The sequence below is a fragment of the Alexandromys fortis genome, unplaced genomic scaffold (assembly GCF_014885135.2).
Source record: "Alexandromys fortis isolate MF-2015 unplaced genomic scaffold, M_Fortis_MF-2015_v1.1 scaffold_48, whole genome shotgun sequence".
In the NCBI taxonomy this organism is placed as follows: domain Eukaryota; kingdom Metazoa; phylum Chordata; class Mammalia; order Rodentia; family Cricetidae; genus Alexandromys; species Alexandromys fortis.
This window is the reverse complement of record NW_026067947.1, coordinates 3,071,592-3,098,407: the sequence shown is the minus strand read 5'-3', so window position 1 is coordinate 3,098,407 and position 26,816 is coordinate 3,071,592. Positions and strand designations below refer to the sequence as shown.

The 26,816-nt window shown below is 44.9% G+C and overlaps 1 protein-coding gene across 10 annotated transcripts in view; it reads left to right on the top strand.

The window, feature by feature from the left end:
- Positions 1–26,816, top strand: part of Foxp1 (forkhead box P1) — a 622,100-nt gene that overhangs the window by 356,802 nt on the left and 238,482 nt on the right. Inside the window, exon 1 of one of the 10 annotated variants that reach the window (XM_050149372.1) lies at positions 17,536–17,673. The exons of 8 other annotated variants lie outside the window; for them this stretch is intronic. The gene's annotated coding sequence lies outside the window, so the exon portion shown is untranslated. Of the gene's footprint in view, positions 1–17,535; positions 17,674–26,591; positions 26,611–26,816 lie in introns of those variants that run through there. One more of the 10 variants, XM_050149367.1, reaches the window with a different exon arrangement.

Here is a 26,816-nt window from a genome sequence, read left to right as displayed (position 1 = left end):
GAGAGAGAGAGAGAGAGAGAGAGAGAGAGAGAGAGAGAGAGAGAGAGAGAGAGAGAGAGAGAGAGCATGAACCAGTAAAAGCATTTTTTTCCCAGGGAACCCACTCAGAACACATTTCCAGCATCTTTTGTGTTTCTACATAGCAAGCTACTTTATGGACTTTTTTTTTTTTTTTTTTGCTGTGGCATTGCCCTTCAACGGGAAAGCTTTTTCCATTTTGTACCATAAAGAATATTATTTTTCTGCCAGCCAATTTTCTCTGTTAGTCACTAATTGGCTACATAAATCTCGGGTGTTGAGAATGAGGAATGTCTCCGTGTCATAGAGTGTAATCTTCACCCTTATTTACCAATTCATTAAGATTCATTGATGCGGGATCGGTGAGAGGAAATGACAACATAAATCAGACCTCCAACATAATGACCCTAATCAGCTGGGAATTGCTGGAAATGTCACGATGAACTATGTCCTTGTGTTAGTGCCACTGTACACTGTCAGCGCGCTGCTTTATGAGTGGGACGCATCTTCCTGACACTGACTGTATTTAACGAAAAAAGAGTTGTTAAAAAGCCGATTCCATTAAAGCTATGAGATCCGTACAAGGTCCTGTGGTGTTTAGCCCCGTGCCCTTTACCTCCATTGTAACTGCTTAATGGAGCTGCAGCTTTAATGCGCGTTCAGAACACACCTGAGTTAAAACTCCCCAGGAAAAAAAAATATGCAGGTTGATTTATAGCTTGTCGTGTCTTTATTTAACCCAATAATATCAGCACGTATGGAGAGTTGAAAACCGAACGTTCTCCGCTTAGGTACCAAATCCCTTGTCACTGAACCGAGTAGATCTCAGTGATGGAGAACTCCCTAAATACACCCCCCCCCCATTCGGGGCCACGTCGGATTAGAATCTCCCTCTCCGCAGGTTTGCGGATGCTAAGCACTGCTCATTCCTAGAATAATGTGTCAATTCGGAATCAGCAATAGACTCTGACAGGGTTTTCTGTGAAGGGGCTGCTGGCCCTTCTTCCCTGGGTATTGATTTCACTCCACGATGATCTTGGAATGAGTTCCTGGAAGATGGGGGTGGGGCCGCAGCCCACACATATTCTTCAATTGAATACAGGTTATTCATTGAGCCATAATGAATTAATCAGGTGACAGTTTGAGTCCAGCCTGGAAGGCAACCCTCTGTTCTTTTTACTTACTGCTTAGTAAAATCTTATTAATGAACAGCAAGCAAATACCTCTGAGGACATGAAGACGGAAAACTGTGTCTATGTACTCCTTTTAAATACTCCTTTTAAAAAAACTTTATTTTTCCTTTGCCTATAATGGTAACCATTTTTTTTTAATCTTTAAAAAAATCTTTTAATCTATGGCACAAGGCTGAGAAAGACCTGTAAGAGAACAAGACAAGTTTACTTAATCTTGACAGCCCTGGGTGTAATCGCCCTGTGCTTGTGACAAGTCAGACTCTAAGATTTATAACTCCTTAATCAAATGTCTAGAATTCTCAGGAAATGTTATCACAGGACTTCCTTTCACATGACTTACGGAGAACTCAATAGACCGTTAGATAAGCCATAGACTGAGCTGGACCTTGGGGTGACTTCATGCTGACTGACATTTGGGTGCTACTGAGGAGCTGTTTTCAGTTTTATTCCACAGTGGTCTGTGTATGACCACATTCTGTTGGGGGCTCTTTCTTCTTCTGGGGTGACACTGTTATTTTTTATGTTCTGTGGGCTTTGGACAGATTTGTATTCTATATCTTAAAGCCACATAGGAAGGCTATCCAAAGAAACAAGAGCAGGAAGTGATGGCTGGTTGCTGATGTAGTCCTGTGCCCATGTGTCTGTAAAAGCAGCTGCCCAGGAAGGCCGGAATGATGTAAGGGGGGACACCCTGGTCCCTCAAGGGAGGATGACTCAAAGTGTGAGAAACTGTGTCTTGCCCAAATCCCCAGCCTTCTCATGTGGCCCAAAGGGCCAGCACCATCAACACTACCAAGACCAAAGTGGCTCTCCCCACCCACGGCCAGATCAGGCACTTCCTATGAGCCCAGCCCCAGCTGCTGTGTGACATCCTACGTGTTTCAGTTCTTAGGCCAATGTGACCAGTGTTTCTGGACATGGCCCCTTTTCCAGGGAGGTGCCAGAATTCTTTTTAACTCACAGGGAGTCTCACCAGGTGAGGAAAGAGAGGGAAATTCTGAAATACAGAGTCTGAGAGGAGAAAAGAGGCAGACCAAGAGAAGACAAAAGAAACAAGATACAGAGGAAGATTTGAGAAAGATAAACAGAAAGAGGAAGAGAGTTGAAGGGGAGTGAGATGCAGTGAGAGAGATTCAGATACACAGGAGGGGGGAAGTTGATGGGTCAGGGAGGTACAAGCAGGGGGGCCCAGGATGTAAGAGGGACTTTGGGGTTGACCCTGATGTCATTGTTATCTATGCCTGCAAGGACCCCTGAGCAGGAGAGCGGCATCTGTGAGAAGGGCATTGGCCTGGAGTTGGCCAACAAGGCTGTGGGAGTCACTGTGGGAAGCCAGCCTCATGCAGTGACCCTGCTGTGGGTTTGCAGTGAGGGAGATCCTGAGACTGTTACTCCTTGAGACCCCAGGGGATGCATATGACACCCCCTTCCCAGGTGCCAGGTAATGGGAAGATTAACATCAGTACAGAGTGGTAACTTTCCTCCACAGCTGCCCAGGCTCCTGGTGTCTTAGGCATGGCCCAGTGCAGACATCTGTTAGGGCTTCTCTGGTCTCCACTCCTCTCTCCCTGGTGCCTCTGAAGTCTGGATCCTACAAGTCAAGCCTGTAAAGCTACTCTATGTTTTGAAGTCAAATGGTTTCTGGATCTTCCGTATGACATGAATGTCTAAACAAGGCTTCTCAGCCCCCTTCCTGCCCCTGTTCTTCACTGAGAAGTCTCCCATTCTCTTTCTGTTCTTTTCCATTGTTCCCTTCCTTCCCTCTTCCCATTTCTTGTTTGCTTTCTTTTTCTTTTTTGAAATGCTCTTCCTATATTGCCTAGGTTAGCCTTGAAATTAAAGCATAGCCCAGGCTGGCTTTCAATTTGACAGCCTCCTGCCTCAGCCTCCCAGAGTTAGGATTAGCAGTGTAAGCCATTGCAGGCTCGCCTGGCCTGTCTCTCCTTAGATTCAATTTGGTTTTTATTCCTGTCTCCATTCATCAAATTCTGTCCCCCAACTATTAGCATTTGAGGGAGGCAATCCCTAACCCAGGATAGAGCAAGTGAGTAGTCCAAGACTACAAATGAGACGAGGAAAGAAAACGGGTCTTCCAGGCACAGAAAATATCTTTACAGTGAGAGCAATGCTTAACAGACAGACGAAATACCTTCAAAATATGCAAATCTGTGTTTATCATGGGGAATCCTACAGGGAATAAATCCGAGGCATTAGCAATTACGACTTAGTTCAGAAGTCTTCCTTGCAGTTCTGCCCGTAATACTTATAAACATCAACGTGGCTTAGAGCTTCATGGTAAAATGTTTTCCTCCTATTTCTCTCAAGAGTTGTTTAACATGCCTTTATTATCCGAGATGATGTGATCAGAGAGAAAAAAATGAATTCTCTTACCAGCTCCGCTTCCTTTCCGGTGCGTTGGGAAAAGCGAGCTGCATTAGTCCTTGATGAATCAAGAGGCCTTGAGTCAAGCTGCTACTCAGCTGCGTCTGCCAAGCAAAGGGCATTGACAGTTTAGTTCGTGGGCAGCTTATGTGGTGGGTAACTCACGGGAGCAGGACTGGGGCCTCTCTGCTCTCACCCACTGCCGCCTTCGGCAAGGGCGTCTGTCATCAAGTCTGGGTGGAGCGGGGTCCCACAGTTCTTCTTCTCCCTGTTGTGCAATCTGACTTGGGTGAGTTGGTTCACACTAATGGTAGTGGGCGTGTGTTAAAAGCACGTGGGCGATGTATACAATCTGAGCATCCCTCGTTTAAAAATGCAAAACCCTGAGGGATCTTAAAGTTGAGATGCAGGGAACCATCATAACATTACAATGGCTATATCCTACCCTGAACCTCATGTGATACAGATTATGGGGAAAAGGCAGCTTTGGGGTTTGCGTGATTCATGTTCTGACTTGAGCCCCTTCCTAGGATATATATATATACACATATTTGCATACATGTGTGTATATGTATATGCGTGTGTCTGTATGTGTGTGCAGACAAAGAAGGCTAAATAAATACTTCAGGTTCTAAGCATTTTTGATTAGGGATACCCTTGACCTCGTTTTATTTTCATATCCGTTCATTCATTTAACAAATAGATACCCACTGTTTGCTAGGTTCCAGAGCCTGGCATATTTCAGCACCCTCATTGCCAGGCATTTCTAATTTCCTCAAATGTACCATCTATATTATCCCAATTGAATAATTTATAGCCTTGTCGGAACAAGTGAGCTGATCTGGCTGGTGTGGTGGAGTGGGAGGCTGAGGCAGGACTGTCACTTCAGTTTACGGGTTAAAGACTAGCCTGGGTGATATAAAGAAATCCTGTCTCAGAGCAGCAGCCAAAAGAAGCCTGTTGGCAGACCTCGGCCTCCAGTATTCGTGTGTGGTCGTCTTCTTATCAGTTTCAGCCAATATGCCGAGTGGGGTGATACTTCTGTTTCATTTATTTCTAGCTTTATTTATTCAGCAAATATCTACCAATCGCTTAGCGTACGTCACTGTGCTGGGTGCTGGCTATGCTCTCTGAAGGATTTTTATCAATTTGTCTAAGCCTCCTTACTGTTTTTACTGTTTTTCTTTATCATTTTACTTTGATGCTAACAACCAAATACCGATTGGAGGACAGCCTCCTGTTTCCACCCCTTCCTGTTACTTGTACTGACTGTAACCCCCTCAGTGTATTCTTCCCTCCTCGTCCAGTACAGCGCCTACATCTGCACTTCCATGGCATGCTGAGCTGTCCACTTCGCTGCCTCGTCTACCCATAACATGCTCTCCTTCCCCTGTATTTAGCCAAGCTTTAGCTTCCCCTAAGCCCGTGGGCATCACTGACTCCCCTAAAGCACACTGAGGGCAGCGTTCTGTATCACAGGCTGCTTTGGGCAGGCCTCATGGCTTCTTCACTTCCGGTATGTGCCTGCAGATTCCTGTGTTCACAGCGCCTATCCTTAAGCTTAACCACCAACCTCATTTTTAACAAGGATCCCATGACTTGTCCATAGCACAGACAATGCTATGTAAGAATGGGAGGAATCAAGAGAAGGAGCCTTTGGAAAAGTTGGAGTTAGTTGGAGGAAGGCTGGGAACTAGATGGGCAAAAGTGGATTCCAGAAGTACCTTTGTGGTTGGAGTCTTCGAGTGTGTTTCCAGGTAGAATGAGAGGCCAGGAGAGAGAACAAGAAGGATGGAGGACAGGCTTAATATTACAGAAAGAAAATTTTCTTTTCAGTGGGGAGAGGAGAATAAAGTGAGAGAGGGTGAAGATATTTGGTGTTGGCTGGGGATAATACCCTTTGTCCTCTCCGTCCTCTAACCCATTGCCTTCCCTTTCTATCTTGATCCCACTTCTGTCCTTCCTTCTCCCGGGCTCTGCCCCAATTCTCCTAGACTGTAATGGGCACACATTGGATGGCTTTGATGTTCTCACTGCTGTTTGCTGTGGTTGTGTTTGTGTGAGAATGTTCTCTGATCTTTAGTTTCTTCTTCTAAAACAATGGTGGTTAATCTGTGTTTTTGGAAAGTAGCTATTTATTCGGGAAGTACCATGCTTGATGTTGCCTCTCTATCCCCTGCCCACTATGGTTAATTGTAAAGACCCTTCTTCCCTCACCACCCCACATTCCTTCAGTCACACCCAGTGGCTCCCGTTGAGCTGTTGTCTCTGTAGTGGTGGCTCCCTGTCAGCTTTTGTTTCCTGAGAATAGTCTCTTCTCACCATTCTTGATATTATCATAACAGCATCGCTCATCCTTCCTTCACCTGAGTCTGAAATGTCGGAAACAGCACTGAAGCTGACTCACTGTCTAAACCCAGATGGGCATAGATTCTTAATCCTACCTGGACAGTACCTCTGTTTGTCCATCCTTCCACCCACCCAGCATCTATCTGACATTGAATTACTTATTAAGTAGCCTTATTTCCTTTTAGCTGCAAACCACAATACATGGCTTACTGTTACTATCAAAAAGACGGAAACCCAACATAATGCAAATGGTTCGCCGCAATGTTTTCAGCTCTTTTAGGAGATTCCCTCTTGGAGATGCAGCAGAGGAGGTGGTGGCAGAGATCCTCTGGCGTGGGTTCAATAGTGAGATGCTTTAATAGGAAAGGGATGAGAAAGCCTGGGTGTTCTAGAGACAGAACGTAAAATTTCCTAGTAGCCATATTAGAGAAAGTAAAAAGAATCAAACATAAATGTGTATTTCATCTGATGTAACCAAAATATAATTATTTTGACATGTAGTAAGTAATAAAAATGCATGAAAAATCATTTTACATTTTTTTCCTTTTAGGGGAAGCCTTGGACAAATTCTCTCAATTCAAACATTAAAATTTCATTGAAAATATTTGCTCTGATTTTAGCTTTCGTACAGCCAGTAGTTTCCCAGGAACAGAATTGAGCATCAGTTTTAAATTTTATATTTAAACTGATTTATGTTAAACTTATACATGTATAAAATTCATTTCTACAAGTGCTCAAGTCATACTTCCGGTACTTGATAGCCTCATATGGCCAGTGGCTTGTGTGTCGCCCACAGTGGGGCGAGAGCTTGGGAACTTCACAAAGGGAAAGGGGAGTAGGGGGAATGTGGAGTCCCTGGAGGTTTAGAAGTGGTCTAAGCACAGAATCACATGCCAGCCTGGTAATTGGGATTCGTGGAGTCCAGATTCTTAGAGTAGTGGAAGCGAGGTCAGACGTGGAAAGCGGGTCACAAGCCCAGTGTACAGCGTAGTGTTTCCTTCCTGCAGTGACAAGATATCTGACCAAACCAAGTAAGAAAAGATGGGTTCGTTTGGGTTCATTGTTTGGAGATTCAGCTCCTCCTGGTAAGGAAGGACTAGAGCTAGGAAGACCAGTGGGAGGGTGGGCATGTCTCCCGGCAGTCAGGAAGCAGAAAGCGAGGAATGCTGCCGGAGCTCCCTTCTCTTTCTCTTTGTCATTCAGTTCACTGTGAGAAGCTTTGCTCCCAAGAACAGTGGATCTTCCCCCTTAATTAGCTCAGTCTGGCTATTTCCCCTGGGCATGATCAGAGGTGTGTCTCCTGTAGGATCCCAGACAGTACTAACTACCACACACACAATGGAGTTGGTCACTTGGGACTTACAGGAGCAGGAAGAAAGCCTGGTCAGATAATGCTTCCCCGAGAATCCAGGAATTAGAACAGGCTGGGATTCCGGATGGATGGAGAAGCAGAAGATTCAGTACGAGACCAAGTTCGGGATTCTTTTAGGTTTTAATAGCAACAACAACCCCGCAGAGGGTGTAGCCACAGGGCCTGTAGCTATGGGTGGGGATTTTCACTGGTGAGTGTGTAGATAGGACGAGTTCATGGTCACCAGTACTTGAGAGCCAGAGTTGGCAGGTAGCAGCCTTGTGGCAGGAGTTCATATAGCTCTTTTGTTAGTATAGTTTTATGAGCACATGGCTGTATTCCTGTGTTTTCATGATGTGTCCACACCAGCGCTAAGTCATCAGGTGAGAACCCAGATGGCCTATAGCCTGTGACTTTGTTCTTCTTTAGCCCTTTACTAAAGAGTTTCTGCTCTGGCTTTGGACTTTGGGAATGACAGTTTAGGTAGAAGGAACAGACACCAGGACTCATTGTTTTGATCCCATGATAAAAGCAGAACAGGTGTGTGTGTGTGTGTGTGTGTGTGTGTGTGTGTGTGTGTATTTTGAATGTGTGTAGGTGAATGTGTGTGCCTGTTTGTGTAGAGTCCAGAATACAGCTTCAGCTGTATCCTTTGGAGTTCTTTGTGTCGAGTCCAGAATGCAGCTTTAGCTGTATCCCTTGTTTCTTGAGACAGGGTCTCTCATTGGCCCGGGATTTTCTAAGTGGACTAGGCTGGCTACCTAATGAGCCACAGGGATCTGTTTGCCTCCATCTCCCCAGCTTTAGCACATTTTTCTAGAACACATTTCTTGCTGTATCACTCCTGACATGTAGAGCCAGATAGTACTTTTTGTAAGGACCATGCAATGCAATGTTGTAGCATTACAGTTGAAGCTGGTGACATCCCCTCCCCCAGCTGTGATGGCCAGGCATGTCTTTGGGTGGGATCAGATGTTCTTGGTCTGGCGGAGGTCACCCTCTTCATCCTCACTGCTATGGAGGGACACTTTGCTAGGCAGAATTATTTTCCTAATTCTTTCTATTACTTTTGGCATATTATTTCCTTTATTCTTTAGACTTTTAATAGTTGGATCCTGTAGAAGGAGTTGCGTTCCTGCTGCTCGGCTCCTGGCCGCCTGTCTAGCTTATGCCTCGAAATAACAATACGCAAACTGTATTCTTTAAACACTGCCTAGCCATAGCCTGTTAATGGGCTAACTCTCACATCTTGATTAACCCATTTCTAATAATCTGTGTAGCACCATGAGGTGGTGCCTTACTGGGAAAGACTCAGCATGTCTGACCTGGCAGCTGGCTCCATGGTGGCTGACCCTGAGAGGAGAAGCATGGTGATTGCCTCAATTCCCTCTTCCTCCCAGCATTCTGTTCTGTCTACTGCACCCAAGGACTGGCCTATCAAATGGCCAAGGCAGTTTCTTTATTAACCAATGAAATCAACACAAAACAGAAGACCCTCCCACATCAGGATCCAAAGGAAATTATCCCAAAGATATCTTAGTCTAGGCTATGAAAATAGAATGTACCCATTTTGGACCATTTGCCAAGCTGCCTGTGGATCTGCCCCTTTCCATCTAACAGTGTCAGGCAGGTACTCAATGTTGGGTGATGATGGTTGAGATCACTCAGCTACTGGGTTTTAAGTACTGGATATTGCTGGGTGGTGATAGCTCATGCCTTCGATCCCAGGACTTGGGAGGCAGAAGCAGGCTGATCTCTGATTTGAGGCTAGCCTGAGCTACATAGTGAGTTCTAGGACATCCGGAGCTACACAGAGGAAACCCTGCCTTGGGGGGGGGTTAATTGGGGTTGGGGAGAAAGCTTGATATCTTAACATGAGCCACACTAGCCTGAACCACCTGTCCATGGTATACCTGCCTACCCAAAATGCACTGTGTATGGTCCTAGAACTGTCTACCAGAGCTGCTCTGATAAAAGTGAAGGCACATCCTCCTGGCAAAGATCCTCGTCTTGTGATGAAATCCAACTTTTATTCATATTTTTTAAAAGTTTTATTTATTTATTATTCCCATTTATTATATTTATTATTTTATATTTATTTTATATTATATTATTATTATATTTATTATTCCTATCTATTATACATACCAGAAGAGGGCACCAGACCTCATTACAGATGATTATGAGCAACTATGTGGTTGCTGGAAATTGAACTCAGAACCTCTGGAAGAACTGTCAGTATGCTTAGCCTTTGAGCCATTCCTTCAGCCCCTCCAACTTCTATTTAAAAAAAGGTCAAAACTTTCTACTGGGGCTGGAGATGACTCATCAGTTAAGAGCAGCCTCTTCCAGAGGACCTGAGTTTAGTTCCCAGCACCCATTCCTGGAGGCTCACAGCTGCCTGTAACTCCAGCGCAGGAAGATACAATGCCTCCACAGGCAACACACTCATGTGCACAGACTCACACACGGGCACATCATTGCAAATACCTTTTAAATTTCCACAGTGTGGAGAGATCATATCATGTTTCAAAGTCTTTTTTAGCTTTAGGATGTTGTGAGGAGAGCGGGCCTGCTTTTTGTCCCACCCAGCTAACTTACACCTGTAATAATCACACAGAAATTGTATTAATTAAATTACTGCCTGGCCCATTAGCTATAACCTCTTATTGGCTAACTCTCACATCTTGATTAACTCATTTCTATTAAATCTGTGTATTACCACGTGACTGTGGCTTACCAGCAAGATTCTAACCAACGTCCGTCTCAGGCCAGAGATTCATGGTGTCTGCCACTTTGTCCTTCTTCCCAGAATTCTGTTCTGTCTTCCACGCCTACCTGAGATCCGCCCTATCAACTAGGCCAAGGCAGTTTCTTTAATAACCAATTAAAGCAACACAAATACAGAAGGACCTCCCACACCATTAGGGGATCTGTGGGAAGCTTCTGAAGGGAAGATGGGAGACATCAGAGGGCTGTCCAATCAGCTTTGAACACACCTAGGTTGCCATTTAGTATGACTGACCCATGTCGCCTCTTGTTGGGTAGAAGTTGTCAGTGGTTCGAGTTGGGTCATAAGCACTGTTTAGTTCCTATCCAGTGTTCCTGCAATGTGGACACCTGATAGGCACCCTAATAATTAATCACTGATAGCCATACTCAAAGTGCAAGATGCTAATCCTACCTGCTCATATTAGATTTCAACCAACCATGAGCACAAAGACAAAGGAGAAATGCCACTAAGAGACAATTAAAGACATTTCCTGCCTTCAAGTGATAGTAATCCCATGGTTACTTACAACCAGGCTGGTTTGCGCTGCTCCTCCGTTTGCCCTTTGCGCTCTGTGCCACAGTGAGCTAGACCTAACTCCACTGTGCACCGCAGCACGAAATACAGACTGTATTGTTGTTATCCTCTTCATTCAGACAGCGTGAAAACCGTTTTCTTAAAGGGGTAGCTGAGAACCCAGGCCCAGGTTCAGGTTCTTTTTATGACCAGATGAGTGTTCTGTGCTTGAGTATTTCCCAGGGGGCTGGGTTTTATGAGCGAGTAATCATCGGTGTGATTTATTGAGCACCTACTGCGTGCAAGGCACTTTACATATATTACCTTTGTGCTCTCAGAGGCCGTGCGTCTCCCACCATAGCACTTATCTCCCTTCTGTCTCCACTTCTGTGTGTGGCTAATTGATTAATGCCTGTCGTCTCCATTAGATCCTCACCTCCACGTTGATGGGATTCTATTGATTTTTGTTCCCCACTGTCGCCCCAACACTTATACCGGCCTTGACGTGACTGGGCACAGAATAAGCGTTTTAGAGAAGAAAGATCCAAGTCAGATACAGAGGGGTATGGCTCTAGAGCTAAGAAATGGGAAAAATGGGATGGTTGGTGGTTCGTTGGCAGAGGTTGGGATGAAACCTAAGCACGTCCACATCCCTTTTCAGCATCCCGCCAGCTCTGAGTGTGTGCGGATGTTAAGGCTTAGGTGGTCCTAGACCATGAATCGTCCTTCCTGCTGTTCACAGAGCTTTGTGCCATCTTCTACACAATTGCAAGTAGCAGTGGAAAGCGGATAACTTCCTGTGTGTTGGCGACAAGAACATCTCTAACAGCAAAGCCCCTGCTGGAGATACTCACTTGGTTGGCAGCTCTATCAGTTGGTCCTTTTTGGCCTGCCATCCAGGGACCGCAATCTTTGATGGGTCTTCCCTGTGGTGTTAATACTGGTCCATTTTACGGGAGAGGAAAGTTCTGATTGTAGCTTTCTGTTCTGGGAGGCAGATGAACATTTTTCTGCTCTGAAGACACCCTGTGCCCTCTCTCATATTTACTCTGTAAGTGCCAAAATGCAGCCTGAAAAAATCTCCTTGCCTGTTGGGCAAGTCATTGAATCCTTATGAGAATTGTCTCATCAGACATCGGCTGTTTCCATGCTCTGCCAGAAGGCCGTCCAGTGGATCTAGCAGCTGGGGTGTGAAGAGAAGCTGCCATCATCCTCTATGCCTGTCTGACATGCTAGCATGCCTCTGATACACTGGCGAAAGCAGTTTGGTGAAGACCTACATTTTTGCAATAGCCTCCCTGGGAAGGCACTACCCCACAGCTCCTGTGAATGGGGGCGGGTTCAGCATTCGGCCTCTTTGCTATGTTGACTAGAGGACTCCACGCCTGTTGCTTACCTTTCCTATGTAGCACCACTGAGAGAAACATATTCCTTCAAAGGGACCCACACACACACACACACACACACACACACTGCTGAGTTGGCAATGCCTGTTACATAAGGAGCAGTCCATTCCTTGGCTCTGTCCCTCTCCACCTTTTGTCACCAGCTCTTGAGTGTTCCCCAGATTCCTTGTAAACCTTAGGCTTTTCTCTTTGCATCCTTGACGTTCACGTTCATGCTAGTCCATTCTTTGGAGCAAGTAGAACTTGGTATCTTCCTAATCGTTTTGCTTGACTGGGACATCATGTCATTGTTTTTGTGCGTATTGAAGATCTGAATATACACTTGTGTGTGCTGCAGTCTAGTTGTATAGCAGCAAGGAAAGATGAAAAGACGCATTAGAAAAGATGTGTTTGCATGAGAGGCTCCCACATGCCTTCCTTTATAGGAGTCCATGGTGCCTAAGTCCATCAGGAAGGTGCTTTAATGGGATGATGGCCTCTGAGCGAAGGGTGTCGTTGTAGTATCGAAATCACACTGCAAGTGAGTTGGCGGATAGCTGTAGTGCATCCCGATGCCACTTACTGAGGAGCCTCTCTTAGTTCCCTTCAGTGGGACAGACGAGACACAGGAAGTAGACAATAAATGTGCAATGGAAGGTGTGTGGGATTTTCTTAAAGCCCACCATGTGTTTTCACATCTGTCTCTTCTATAGACGCTTCCCCTCTTTAATTTTTAGTTATCATTTGTTTGTCAGTGGGATTTTTTGGAGGGGGAGGGGCTTGTTCTCTGTAAACTACTTACCTATGTTTCTGGCCTTCCAAATGTATAAAGAGTGCCGACGAGGGAAGGCCATAGATATGAAAGAGAGCTTATATTCTGCCTTTTCTTTTATATATCTAATATGTATGATAAAAATAATTCTCATTTTGCAATGCGTTTGCATCATGGCCATTGTTCTCATAAAACCTACTGTATTTTAAGAAATGATACAATCTATGAAGCATTTCCCATTATGTAGACACCATGTCTTTAAATTATAGCAATTTCTTAAGATTTTAAGGCAAAATGAGCTCTTAGAAGTGTGATTAATGGCAGGGAATGAGGCTAATGCTGGGTCAACAGTGGCACTCCATTACAAAGAAGGTTGGGCTAATAAAAGCATCCATCTTTCGGACCAATAAAGCATTTGAATGATATGCTTATGGTTCTTATCATATCATAGTTGCTTGGTATTGAATAAACTCTGAACTTGCATTGTGGAAAGGCCACAAGCCTGAAGTGGTTGATGCCCTGGCTCTTTGCCGGAGCGAGAAGAGGTGGGGTTGCGAGCGAGGCTCAGCGCCGAAACTGTTGTGATGTTCCATATACCTCCATGTGCAGTTCAGTCCAGGAATCCCCGAGCCTTGTTTGGTTTGGGACAAGCATAGAAAATCTTATTTCTCAGTTGATTATTTCCCTAGTAGTGTAAACGTGCTCAGTGGGTCCTTAATGACTGCTTTATGGGAGCCATTGCTGGGAAGATAGCGTCTGAGTCTTGGATTCATCCTGGATCCTCTTAAGTTCCCTGTGTCTCCTCTGGTTCCAGATTATTCCCCAGTATGTGAGCTTGCATTGTTCACTGGTGAGTTGGAGAAGAATTTTAGGTGGCTCATGAATGATTCATAAATTCTCAAGATTATGGTTTGATGCTGAAACAGTCTTATTTTCAAATATATCTTTGATGCATGTATGTGTGTATGTATATATATATATATATATAATTTTTTACAGAGACTAAGACCCCTCCCTCTATGTAATGTTTCAGACAATTTTGTGTGAGTTAGTGTGCATGTATGTGGGCATTCACAATTCAGAGTGAACATGTGCAGATCACAGGGCAAATTGTGATGGTCTGTTCTCTACTTGTGTGGGTTCTGGGGATGGAACCTAAGTCCCCAGGTTTGGTGTCAACTGCCTTTTCCTCCTAAGCCATCCTTCCTGCCTATTTGCAAATATTTTTGAATCCTTCTGATAAGGCCAAGGAGAGCATCTGGCAGTTGTATCTTTAACGTGTCTTCACCAAGTGTCAGCTCATCACTGAACAAAGAAAGGCTGTGCCTTCCTGGAGCCTCAGGATAGCAGGTGTAGGCTGACTAGTGTTACCTCCGTTGGCTTTGCTACATGTATGCTGGCCTTTGTCTTGATGGAAGGTTCCATGCTCCCTTTCTCTTTGAAGAAGCGATACAGAATTTCCCCTGAAGAGATATTTGTTTATCAAATATGAACTTTTTTTTATTAGCAGGGAGTAGGTGTGGATGGAAATGACAGAGGAGGAGGGGAGAAATTTGGCTTGGGAAACTGGTCCCAGTGTCCCCTCAGATGACACACTTGAGATTCTCAAAGAGTCTCAGGTTTTTCATCCCGGAGAGAATTTGTGAGACCCAACCAGACTTTCCCATCAAGTCCTCTTAGTGTCCCTTGGCACTGTTTTGGAAAGCTGGATGAAGAGCTTGTGCTAAAGACATCTTAATCAGTATGTTATCCATTTTTAATATTAACCTTTGTGAACTTGGGGTCCATAGAGAGTAGAGTAAATAAACGGAGCCTTCGAAAGTCCGCTTCACAGTGATTCTAGATGGGGCTGGCAATATATGGGAAGAGTCGGGATGCCAGATTTCTGTCTTTCCTGTGGTCACCCTCAGCTCTTTATGGCTACTGACTGCATGCCTAGGTCCACCTTTGCCTTAAAAGTCAGGGTTCAGTTGTTGGTCTTTTTATCAGTGGAACTTGGTGACAATGCTAAGGGCTGCCATTTGGAATTACAGTGTTTATCCTGCTATATGGGTATCCTACTAGCTCAGTCCAGGTTCTGGCAAGAGAAGGGGAGAAGGAGAGGGAGGGGAGAAAAGGGGAGGGGAGAGAGAGAGAGAAAGAGAGAGAGAGAGAGAGAGAGAGAGAGAGAGAGAGAGAGAGAGGAGTTGGAAGGAGTTTTAGGGCACATGGTGGGCAACCACTGTTGCCTCAGGAGAAAACCTCCAATGCAGGCTGCAACTTCTGTCTTAGGATCTCTTACTGGGGGTCAGGTCAGGCACTTTGCTCCCCATTGCATCCTTGTCAGGCTGACCACATCCATGGTTAGGGAGCCTGGAATGTGGGAACGTTCTGTTCCAAAGCACTGGAGGAGGAAGAGCGTCTGCCATGTGCTTGCATCATCACGTCGTTGAGCAAGCCTAGTTTGTCTTTTCTAGGCTAGTAGAAAAGCTCTAGCTTGGAGGCCTCCTCCAGGCACAAGAGAGACTTTACAGGGTGCTACCAGGTCCTCAAGCCACACATTTTGCTATTCCTGGGACCAGTGGGAAATCCTTCCCCTAGCAGGGAGTGCTCAGGCCTTCTGGGCTTTGTTGATTTGAGGAAAGAAGGCTGTGAGCAGAGCACACTGGAAACAAACCACAGCACAAAACAAAACAAAAACACCGGGGAAAACAGGGAGAGGCTTTGTAACTTTAAGTTTGCAGGACAGAGATTAGATAATTGGAGCAAGAGAGGGAAACAAGAGCCAGTGAAGGCTGAGATTTCATAGACGCTGGGAGGTTGGTGCTGTGGGGAAGAGGGTTTAGCTAGATTTTTATTACCCTGTTTGAGACAAAAAGGTAAATAATGTCACAATGAATCTTGAAATTGTCAAAATTCTAGAGTGTGTCTCTTTAAGATTTTTTTTTTTTTTTAGTTTATGGAGACAGGGTTTCTCTGTAGCTTTGGAGCCTGTCCTGGAACTAGCTCTTGAAGACCGGGCTGGCTTTGAACTCACAGAGACTCACCTACCTCTGCCTCCCGAGTGCTGGGATTAAAGGCATGTGCCACCACCGCCCTGAAAAAAATTTTTTTATCTCAATCTCAAATTTTGCCTTGGATAACCAGCAGTATTTCACTGTATTTTACAGTACCAGAAAGCTGAGTTTTTAAAATTAATTAATGGATTTGTAAGTGTAAGATGTTAGATACATTACCAAACTGTTTTGCAGTGCGTTTTGCTTATTAGTAGTTAAGTAACAGAGGAATCTTCTTCACACGCACCAAAATTAGGTAGTTTCATGATATTATGCTTATTTGTAAAGTAAGTTAAAACTAATGCTTTCGCCATAGACTGGATCCCTAAATACAGCATTTCTGGGAAGGTGTGATAACATCTTAACTGGGAGTCAGCTTGCTATGGATGGCAGTTTGCACATGAAGTGAATCTTCGAAGATTAAATATTTCTTCCTAATGGACATGGTGAATTAATTCTCTCTGGCTTCTGCAAAGATATGATTTTTCCCCTAATGCTCATCTCACAAGGAACTCCTGAGCAGTGTAATATACCATCAACTGGCTATTTATGTCCTTTATTTTTTTTTAAGGTCACTATTTTCATATGGCATAGTTTGAATTTTGTAGAGTCCTTGAGGCCCTTGAGGGCCGTGTGTTTGGTGGCCCAGGAAGGTTATGGAAGCTTTGCATATAAAGGAAGAAACCATGAGGGTTTCCCTTCTGGAAGGAACTCTCAGCATCAGGGTCTGTGTTTGACCCATGTGTTTCATTGATAAAAGAAGATGAGCCCAGGAAATGAATGCAGTTACTGAAGCATGAAAACATCATAGACTTTCGCAAAGCCGATTCCAGACCCAGTCCTGGGTATTTTGCACCAAAGCCTCTGTTGTCTTTTTATCTGCAAGTCATGAAATAAAAGGGCCTTTGCCTAAGGTTGACATGTCTCGTTTGGGATGCCCTGCTTTTTTTTCTTTGGAGGGGTACACATCACTGTATGTTTTCAACGCTCTAGGTAGCGTCCCTAGGAAGGAGTTAAACAGCTTCTGCTTGCTTCAGCCTGCCTTCCATGATGAGTAATAGCGGTTGGCAATAGCAAATCGTTGTTTATCCACAAACATGGCATTGTGCAAACAAGCAGGCCAGGTCTCCAACCAGTTGGATTTCCTGGTGGTCAGCAGCTGATCCATGTAATGTACAACCTTCCTGCTTCTCTAAATGTCAGGAGAACATGGCTTGTGTATCTTGCCTTCTTCCCAGCTGTTTACTCGGCAATACATTTGCCTCCTTCTCTCGACCTTCATTCTCGGGAAGCTGCCCTGTTCTCCTCCCCAGTTCTGTTTACCTTCCCCTGCCCCTGGTGTCACCTATGAAATCTGTTGATTATTCCACCTGGTTAATGTTAAATTGCTCTGGTAAGATGATGTGTTTGTTCATAAACACAAATGCTGGGCCCCCTGTTTACTGTACCCATGGCAGCAATCGTTATTAAACAAATATTGCTTTGTTTGCGGGTGGAAGCAGCAGTTTATCCTGTCAGGTCTGTTTAAAAAGAAAAAAAAAATACACTGCACACAAATACACACATACAAGACTTAAATGCTAGAATTTCGATAAAGAAAGAAAAGGGGAGCCTGGCCCTGGAATGTGGTTGAAAGCGCCTTAGGTTTGCTTTTCTTATCTCTTGCTTGGATGAAGGGGCTGGGGAGATTAGCGACTTGTTTGGCTTTTCTAAGAGATTTCCTTAGTGTAATGATATCTATGCAGTTGTTTGCTTTCTTCAGAGAGGGGTGAGATCTCCTGAAAGGCCACCAGCTCAGTCATAGAGCATCAGATGGCTAGAAAATTCTGTGTGGAGCAGACAAGGACTCGGAAAGTGTAGAGAGAAAAGGCCTGGACTATGAGCGAAGGGAGCCGTTGGCAGGTACAGCCCTTGGACTTCACTGTATCTCTCTCTGTCTCTGTCTCATGTGCTGACATTTGGGGGTGCTTTGATCTGTTAAGTGTGTCCTCTGTTAAGTCTGAGAAGTGGGGGTTAACTTTTACCTTGGTATAATCTGGAAGGGTATTGTGGCATAACCCTGAAGGAACTGCGCTTTTACTATATATTTTGTTTGTTTGTTTCCTGAGACACGGTTTCTCTGTGTAGCTCTGACTGTCCTGGAACTTGCTCTGTCAAGCAGACTGGCCTCAGACTCAGAGATCCACCTGCCTCTGCCTCCTGAATGCTGGGATTAAAAGTGTGAGCCACCACCGCCTGGCTTTAATATATATTTTATATATTCTTAATGACCGGTGTTTTTCTCTAACTTGTCGTTCTTATCTATTTTGTTTTAAGGTGGCTTTATGTCTTGTGCCATTTTTAGTTCAGCAAAACAAGCCTTGGTGTCTTTTAGTTTGGCTTTGGGTGTGTGTATGATTCCTGCCCCTTTGACACCGGGAACTTCTTTAGATAAGACTTGTCTTTTGTGGTGTTCTGAGGACAGCAGAGGAAATTCAGCTCCTACCATCTTTGGTTGGATCTTGTTCTTAATGACGATTTGCTACTGTTTCTGAATTTGCCTTCTGTCTAATGCTGAACTGGACTTCACAGCACTTGCCCGAGTTAGAAAGCACAGGCTCGGGTGAGGTTAGCGGCTGGGGTGGGGGTGAGGGGCAGCCTCTGACCTTCAGTGGCAAAATGGTGTCTTTTATCTCAGAGAAACTAATCTGTCTGAGAGAGCAACTTCCGGGAGCAGGATATATATGCGTGTCTATTAGAGTTTTTGAAGGATAAAATTAAATCATTGTTCCTTTCACGGGACAGAGAAGTGCAGGCGACAGAGTCCCCATGGCCCGCATTCACAGTGTTGCCGGGTTGCTGTGAGTATATTGTTCCCTTTGGCCACCTGAGCAGTTAGGTGCTCCAGGCGAGGAGGCAGACACATGAAGTGTGTCGTCGAACACGCCACTCATTAATGGGCAGTATAAACCTGGCCTTGTGTACATTAAATTATATGAAATATGGAAATGGAGGGGAAAAAAACCCTTCTCTGAACTGGCTGTTGGTCGCTTTATTCCACTGGCCTTTTTATGAGAGAACTTATCTTTTTGGAGGTTTTGGTGATTAAAGTCTACAGGCTTTGCCAGTTCTCAAACTTAAAACCTATTTTCTTGGGTGGAAGTGTGTTTTAACTGTGCTCTCGGGAACACCTGGCCCTTCAAGCCTGACCTTCAGCAGCTTCCTTGTGGCAAAGCAAACAACCTACTCTGGATTGGCAAAGCTCCCCTTTGCTCTCTTTTAATGACGTGCGCCAGGGCGGCTGAGTGTGCCAGGGAGTGGGCCCCCACTCTCTACTCATTTCCAGTGTCTTTCCCAGCGGGGGGCTTTCTTACCTACATTCTGTGTATGGTTACCACACTAACAGTTCCTCCCTCCTCTCTTGTACCCTGGCCGTCTGTCAAGGAGGCAGATCTACTGGAGTCCACCATATCAAACTCTAAACTAGACACGGGCCATTTTCAGAAGCACACTGTGTGTGAGGGGGGCTTGTTTCCCGGACTCACTAGTGGCTGATTTAGCAAGACCACAGTGTCCATGCTTGGGCATGGTACCTCTCAAGGGCACACAGGGTATGGGGAGTCAGAAATCCTTTCTCCTTAGCCGTGTGAAGGCTCCTGCAGGCTCCTGTTTTCACACTGAAAGCCGGCTGGAAGAGAGAAATCTTGCTTTGGTTAGGACATCCATTATTTTATGGTCAGCCAGTCCTGCCAACTCTAGTCTACGTCATGGGTTCCAGAGGAAGTTAAACATCCTGTTCTCCACCATTTACAGTCCGTCTGAATTGTCCTTGTGCATCGTAAATGCTCACTGCCGCGAGATAGACTTAAGCCCCTCCCCCAGATGATTATCTTGAATTTTCAATGAGTGAGACAGACCGATTTCTATTCAGACCTAACATGACTATGTGGGGCGTGGTGATCCATGCCTCTAATTCCAGCCTTGGAAAGAATGGGGCAGGAAAATGGTGAGTTCGAGGCCAGCTAAACTACTTAGTAAGACCTTGCACTCAAAAGTCTAAAGGTTGAGGCTATATCTCAGTGGCAGTACTTTCTGACATACACAAAGCCATGCATCTGCCCTATCATCAGCATCAGAAAGGAAGGGAAGAAAAAAGATAGTGAGTTAAAGATCAATTGATTTTTTTTTTCTTCAAACCACGAGTTACTTCTTCTAAAGAATTACAGAAAAGATGGCATTTCTAAAAGTAAATGTTTAAAGTTGGTGGCTAAAGCCTATGTCACTTCTGATCAGAAGGTTAGACTTGGGTGTTTAAGACGTTTAGTCACTTTGTCCGAAATATAGCAGTTATCTATCAAATTTCTCTTATGGGAAAGGAATTCTGGGTATCAGAGAACACAGTGAAAGAGGTTTCTAAATTAATAGAGGTGGGAATGAAAAGAAGTGTGTGTGTGTGCGTGTGTGTGTGTGCGTGTGTGTGTGTGCACGCTTCTATGTGTACCAGTGTGGGAGGCCAGGGAACACTGCTGGGTGTCACTCCCCAGGAACACTGTCTGTCTAATTTGAAGACAGAGATTCCCAGTTACCTGCAGCTCATTAGCCCGAGCCTCCTGACTAAGCCCAGGATCTGCCTGTCTCCGCCTCCCAGGCGCTGGGATTGCCCTGTGTGCGTCCCTGCCAGTTTACTAACCGAGCCATCTTCCTTGCCCCAAACAGAACTTTTTAGTTGGAGTGTCTCTCCTTCCATTTAATTAATAAATATAAACTCTGTCTGGTTTAATTAATGAGCACAAACTCGTTGCTGTTCAACTATTCTTCCTTCCTCTGAAGCATAGGAAGGCAGGAGAGCCACCCCATCGAGCTGTGTTGGAAGGAAACATTGTCCTGTGAAGTCCAGATAGTGTTCTTAGTCTCCTAGTCTTGAATGTCCCCTACTCGGCCAGTGAGCCTCATCCACTGTATGTCTGGACCCGCGCACTTCTAGGAACCAAGCCTCCTTGCCCTTGGAAACGGCACATCACTTCTGCAATACCCGTCTCTATTCACGGGGACCTGTGATAATCCCAGCTCTGCCCTTCCCTCCCTTGTGCCTTAATAAGAGGTCACGTTTGTTCTGTTTTTGTTTTGAGCATGCATTTGACAGTTGCGTTCCTCCTGCGCATTTACTGAAATTCCAGATTTTCACAAGATAGATGGAGACCTCAACTGTGCATGATAAAGTTGATAATACATAAATCATTTTTAACAACAGGTAATATGCATAATTTACGGTGTTACCGTGCTATCTTTTGATATTTATGATGGATAATGTTCAGTTTTTGCCCTCATATTACTGCTTTAAATTATACCACAAGAAAATTAATGAGAAAGTAGATTTATGGGTTTCATTTGTTTGTCAATTCGGAAATTAATTGGGTGTTAATTTTAGCCGTCCCTCATCAGACCAGGACTTTAGTACGTGTGCATTACTTTGCATTCATTGTAGCTTACCTCCCATTTACTGTGGGTCACTAGCTCTGCATACATTAAAATAGCCCTGCGGCTCATTCCCTTGATTACTTTTTGAACTGCCATGCATTAGAAAATTTACGTCTTTCTGTTATAATTATGAAAATTTGGTATTGGAAGGTGGCGTCTTGAACACCCCGACTTCTCATACCACACTTGTGCCTGGGTGGTCTCTCCATGGAATGGGGCCAGTGGGGGCTGTGGACAGAGAAAGACTGTCATCTGAAGGGTTCATTCATGGCTTGTCAGAATCATCTCAGAAGAGGAAGTGGTCAGCTGTTGTTGCCGTTCCTCTTGCTTGGCTTGTCCTCCTTGTCCACTTATTTTCTTCCCTAGGGCTCTGCTTCTAGAGAGGGATTCCTTATTGTGTGGGTTGTTGAAGTGCCTCCCTCGTGCCTCTCCTGTCTTACTTCCTAACCCCTGAATATGACCCCTGCTGCTGTCCTCACAGCTCCAATATCACCAAGTGAAGGGTGTCAGACCTTATGATGGACCTGTGGCATCTCCAGTCCTGTGAGGCTTCCACTGAGGGCCTATGACTCTCCTCTGGGCTGTTCCATTGCCTCTCTTGCAGGGTAGCAACACAGGAGTGGTTAGAGGGTGGGGCTTATTTGATGTCCTAGGCCACCCCACCATGGAGCTGCACCTTGCTCCTTGAAACTCCTTTGTTTGTCTTCTGTTACCATGTCAACCCTGTGTGCATTGTACAGGAACCAGTTCTAAAGACAGCGTTGTCGGTAGTTTTTTCCCCCCCGAATGTGTGATACAAGATTAGGAAAGATCTTTAAAAATCTTGATGAGTAATTAAAAAGTTCAGAAACAAAACTAGCCCACCCACCTCCTCCCCTCTTTGCTTTGCCAACCTCCAAACTGTTAAAGTAACTGATGAGAGAGTGAGAGACACGTGTTCACTGTTGCTGGAATCTTAACATTCATGGTTCCGCCCTCCCTCCCTTTCCCCGTCCCTCCGCCCCTCCCTCCCTTGCTCCAAGCCCTTGTTGTCTCTTCAGCATTGCAGTCCCCATCCGTCCTTCTCTGCACACGGATGTGCAGTGGGAAAGAGAGTTGTCCCTTTAGCCTCGGGAGAGATAATGACCCACAGCTCCTCTGCTCAGTGTCCAGGAAGTGGCATTACCCTTAACTTCACTTCTCCCCATAGCGGTAGAAGCATATTTTACAAAACCCTGTTTGGTTTAATTTACACATCCCTTTGTGAACAGACCAAGTTCTTTAAGGGCATTTATTCTGCTTCATATAAATAATTGATCAGCCAAGTTAATTTACTTCCGCCTGACTTGGTCAGCCTTAATTAACCGCCCCAGAGTCAGGACTGAACTTTTTGTTAGCTTGAAATCTTTCACAGGCGTGATAACAAGGCTTTATTTTCCCTAAAATTTTCAGCATCAACACTGTAACCAAGGAAATAATCATAATAATAAAGCTGTGTTTTAATTTACTATGAATACATTGGCCTGGACATTATGAATTTTCCAGAAGGTTTCCACAGAGTAGCTCTGTTGGCAACAACACTAAATAAGCCTGGGAGCCCCAGTTCTTATTATTTTTAAAAGTCCCCTTTAAAAAATTGAGCCTTTGAAATTGGCATCTCTGTCATATCTCCCAGCAAGGGGGCGAGTGCACGGTTTTGGCTTCCGTGTGCATCTCACAGCCATGGGACGGCAGTGGCAGCCTTGTAGGGCTGCGGGCTATGGATCCGTTGTTTTAAGCAGGTCCTGATCGTGTGCAGAAGGTATACGTGAGAAGTGGGGGAAAGGCTTGGCCCCATGCTTAAGAATGGACAGGTTGATGGGGACAAGGTGGCCGAAGCCTCCATATACACGATCCTCTAATTCAAGCACCATAGACACTTGTACAGCGGGTCATGCATCCAGTTCATTACAGTGCAGGTGATTCTTTGGTAAGGTGGTGTCCCAGAGAGGAGGAGCGGAGGTTAAGTAAATCAAGTGCTTGGGACAAAACCCCTGGGAAGAACAGAGTGCAGGTCTCCATGGTGAAGAGGAGGATGCTTCTCCAGGCCCTGTGCTTGCTCTCTACTGATGCCGTGTGAAGTCGAGAGGAAAAGACAGACATTTCCCGAAACATTCCAGTACGTTCCCTCTCGATATTTTAAGACCCTTTTTTCATCTACCTGCCATGCTCTTGTCTTTGCTGGAATCTAGTTTCTCCTGGTTGATGTGTTCATTGATCACTTAGCCAAAGACTGGCTGAAGAAGGAAGTCTTGGTCATTTCTTAAGCTCATGTCTGAAATAAAGAGTCTCTATATGGCTATATTTGCCCCCAATCAACTGAGCATCAGTTTTCTTATCTCAGAAATGAAGACTTGGGAGTTTGAGAAATGTACCAGTGGGTTTTATATGAAGAAGCTATAAAGTGTATTAAATGGCTTTGGATGTTTGATAGAAACACTCTTGACCCAGACAGGGTCAGAAATGCTCTTAGATACCAAAACTCCATGTTTTCCACACGGGCATTTCGTGAAGCTGTCTGTCTTCGATGGGTGTTGCACCAATGAGAAGCCCTCCAGCCCATGGGCTCCAGTTAGCACTCGCTAACTCAGGACATCCTTAGACCAAAATAATCCTTCATTCAGTGTTGGTCCCCAAATCTGAACTCTCACAAACCCAATTCATGAGCCAAGTTGCTTGGCTCCAGGCCTGCCCAGCTTGTGCTGGAGGACTTCACAGTCCTTTTGGGAGTGCACAGAGCAAAGGAGGGGCTTGTCCTCAAACTGCGCACCAGAGGTGCTTTCCTTTTCCACCTACCATGATGCTGTCAGCCAAGGAAACATAAGTGGGGCCAGGCTTTTGGACACACGTTCTCAGTCCCAGATCCCCGATGTGGCTTGAAGACAGTGCTTGCATAAGGACGGGGCATGGGACTGTGTTTGCTCCTGTTTGCGGGTAGGTGTGGAGTGCTTCTTCTAACAGCAGTTTGCCTGTCCTGTGGGTTCATTCTTTGCCACAGACAGACTTTCCAGAAGGTGGGAAACATCTTTTTTATTTATGTATCTCTTTTTCGTAACTAATAATAAAAGGGATTTTTAGTGCTGACTACTCTGAGACATCTCTCTATTCCCTCGTTCTTTTATAGTACGGGTGGGTGACTTAGCACATTCTAGGTGTGTTTGAGACACCTGCAGTACCGCTGAGCTACATCCAACCTGAAACCTTTTCTCTTAAGTGCCCAAACATACGAATGAGCAAGGGTATGGTAGAGCTAAACTAAAGCGTTAGGAAAAAACCCGGAGGCTTTAGCACATTTGGGTGTTTTAAGTCAGAGGAGATGCTTCCATGTTCCTGGTCTCTTGTTGCCTGTCTTGTATCTGTTTTGGGTGGTGTTTTGTTTTGATAGATTTTTTCCATAGTGGGAGGTAAGGAACTGCAGGCAGTTTCTAAAGGATAGTAGTTGCTAGAAAGTCAGATTCAAAGAGATGAGCATCGTCACCTGTAGTTTCACACCTGCTAACATAAAATGGTGTTTTCCGTCTGCTTCAGCACCGGATTAACTAACACAATACGGCCTTGCGTTCCTGACGTCTGCCTTGTACCTGCTAGAGACTATTACTGAAAATGGACGAGATGGGAATTGTTCAAGTGGTCGTTCTTCTGTCTGGTCCTCAGGCAAATTGCAGAGAACAGACTTCTGTCAGTTTTTAACAAAAGCACAGCCTCCTAAATGTGTCCAGAGTGCTTTGGGTTATATATCTAGTATAGCGGGAAAGAAGTAGGGTAGTATTAGTACCTACGGGTAATTTGAATGAGATATTTTCTGTTTTGTCTGGTATTGGGATTTCACATTGAAGTCTTAATTATTTAGGCATTTCTCAGCTTTGATGTTTGAACTGACTCCTTCCTTTAGTGACTAACCGTTTTCCTTTCCAAGTCTTAGTCTGTGAACATGGCTTGTGACCCTGTACGTCAGCCTTCAGAAAGCATGCTGCGGCGAGTGAGAGCTCAGGCATCAAAGAGAGTCTCTCCTCCTCTGCCCACCACGGCTAGCTGTGGCGCTCTGGACATGAAAATAACTCACCAGGCCTTGTATTTTTTTTTTTCTCTAGAATTTACCTGTTTTGGAGGCTGGGCACAGGTGCAGGCCACTGTGAATGTTTGGAGGTCGGAGGACAACTCTCAGATGCTGGCCCTGGCCATTCTGACTTAAGACATGTGTTGGAAGAGCTTTTACCCACTGAGCTGTCGTCCCATTCCCAAGCCTCAGCTCTCTATGAAGTGGAAGGGGGGATTGTTACTGGAAGCTAGGGAACACACAGGAATCGCCTGCATTGTGGATTGCCTAGTACAGTACAGGTGGTGAGAAGGTAGATTTTGTCCTGGTTGGGGACCTAGACTCACTCCCCCAGCTAATGGTTTTGTGCTTAGAGAGTAACAGGATTGAGTAGTACAGTTAGTGTCAGGTATTGTCTTTGCCTGTAAGGCTAGCACCTAGGAGGCTGAGGTAGAAGGATTATGAGTTCAAGGACAACCTAGACTCCATCATAGAACCCTATCCCCCCCCCAAAAAAAAACCAACCAAACAAAACCAAAAACTAAAACCTAAAAAATAAAAGGAGACAGCAGCTTTTTTTCTCTATTTTTTTATACTCTATGTATTTTTTCCTAGTAGACATTTTAGTACTTTAGTATTTATTTAATTAATTTACTTTAGGGTGGTGTTGAGGTGTGAGCGCAGTATCCCACATATGCTAGGCAAGAGTTCTACCACTGAGCTATGTCCGTGCCTCATATTTAGGACTTTAAAATTCTGACCTTTTCTGTGGTCTACGTAGGTCTCTCCAAAGTAAAGAGTACAAGGATCTCCCTGAAATACCAGTCCTTACACACCTTGGAGTTCAGTTATCCACCAGGAGAAACATTAGCATTGAATGTGATTCTCACGAGGGCCTTACCTGTAAAACAACAGTCATAGCCGGGATCCATTCAGTTTGAAGATGGAAAGTCCTTTTTGGCCCTCTCTCTTTCTAGCAGTGGCCTGTCTTACAGGAATGACCAACGAACTGGTACAAGGATTTAGAATCCTGAAAATGCTTTTGCTGTTTGTCTGCAGGTTTTCAGCATTGATTCCCTCGAGGGGCCTTGTAGTGATGCGGCTTGTCACTTGAGGGACTGAAGTTGGAGCACGTTTCTTCTCTGCGAGTGTTGCATTGCCACAGAGTGTCGGAACCTGATAGTGCTCAAATGTATAGCTTGTGTGATGACTTAAAGTGTTTTGGTTTTTTGGCAAAAGATCTGAATCCCATCAGAGAAACTGACTCCTAAATTCTCCTCGGATCACCTGACCTGTCATCTTTCCTGTGAGGGAATGCATGATATAGTGTAAGCCATACCAGAACTTGAATTGAGAGTGGCAGCCCCTAGTCCTAAAATAGGGGGCCAGTCTACTAATAAGGGGGAAAAGGGGTGAAGTAGAACGACAACTGCGTGTCAGTTCAGCAACATGTAAGGCAAAACTCCTTTCGTTCTGACCAGCAACTGTTTTAACAGCTGTCTCTCCCCCTCTCTCCCCCTCTCTCCCCCCCTTT